Raw genomic sequence first — 1244 nt, 5'->3', positions numbered from 1 at the left:
AAAGGGGCGGGACGAGGCAGGCGAGGGGGGGGGCCGTCGCCGAACTCCTTGGCGCGCGTGCGCGGCGCGCTTTCGGTTTTCTGGATGCGGAAGCTCTTTAGCCTGTGCTGGAACCAGCAACGAGCGGCTTAGCTGAGGCAGGTGCGGGCGTGGGTGGGTGTACTGTGAAGAGCAGCCTGGTCTCCCATATCCCATGTCCAGCTGCAAATTACTGCAAAATCTGAACGCAAGAAAGAAACCCACTTGCCGCCCCCGCCAACAGCTGGGCGGGTGAGGGCCTCGCTCGGCTTTCCCGCCCCACCTTTCCCATTCTCCCGCCGGTCCCCCGGGGTCCTCCGCCGCCCCGACATGGCCCAGAAGCCGAAAGTGAGACACCCATGTCGGGCGGCTGGAATTCCGCGAGGAGCAACTCAGGAGCGCAACGGAGTCTGGCAGCACCCATGTTGGAGGACGTCGAGGCAGAAGCACCTCTAGGGTCCCCACGGCTGGCGGGGGCGCGGCCCATCCTCCTTGACCTGGACGCCCCTTTGGAGCGCGGGCGTCAGCTCCTTACGCCCCCATCAGTCCTTTGCCCCTTTTGCAAAAAGCCTAGCGACCCCGACCCGCCCTCCATCCCAGCCCCGAGGTGGGTCCGCCACCTCTGGACAGAAATCAAAGGGGACTGGGTCATGTCCTGGTGCTTTTTGTCAGCCGGGTGGATGGCGCGCGCCCGGGGCAGCACCGGGGAGCCCGAGGAGGAGCCTTGATTGTGGCGCTTTCGGGGCTTTCTGGATGCTGAAGCTCTTCGGCCGATTCCTTCTCGGAGAGTGTCAGGAAGCGGGTGTGTGATAGATTACTCGTGGTTACAGGGAACAAAGCACCAGGGAAGGAGGTGGCCTAGCCACACTCCCATCGCATTTGACAATGTAGGGGTAGAGGTGGCTTAGGCTGTGAGTGTCCTGAGAGTGCAAAAGTTGTTAATCTAAATGGAGTCACTTGTGTTAAAAAAAACAACAAAAAAACCCGCACACAGCCCAAGAAACCCATGACAAGAGGGTTCTCGTGCATAAATATCTGATAATGAAAACTATCACAAAGACTCTGCAAAAACCACAACCTTGCACAAAGGCTGTCACAACCTTGCACAAAACATACTTCTGAATGGCCATCTGCCCAGCAACTGCTTGTCCAACCTTGAGCGGTCACCCTTGTTATTAATCCTTCTACCTAAGGATAATTATTTCAAAACAATTATGTAATCCTAT

Source organism: Pongo pygmaeus, chromosome 19, assembly GCF_028885625.2.
Source record: "Pongo pygmaeus isolate AG05252 chromosome 19, NHGRI_mPonPyg2-v2.0_pri, whole genome shotgun sequence".
Classification (NCBI taxonomy): Eukaryota; Metazoa; Chordata; class Mammalia; order Primates; family Hominidae; genus Pongo; species Pongo pygmaeus.
The sequence above is the reverse complement of the archived record's forward strand: the minus strand, read 5'-3'. Positions refer to the sequence as shown.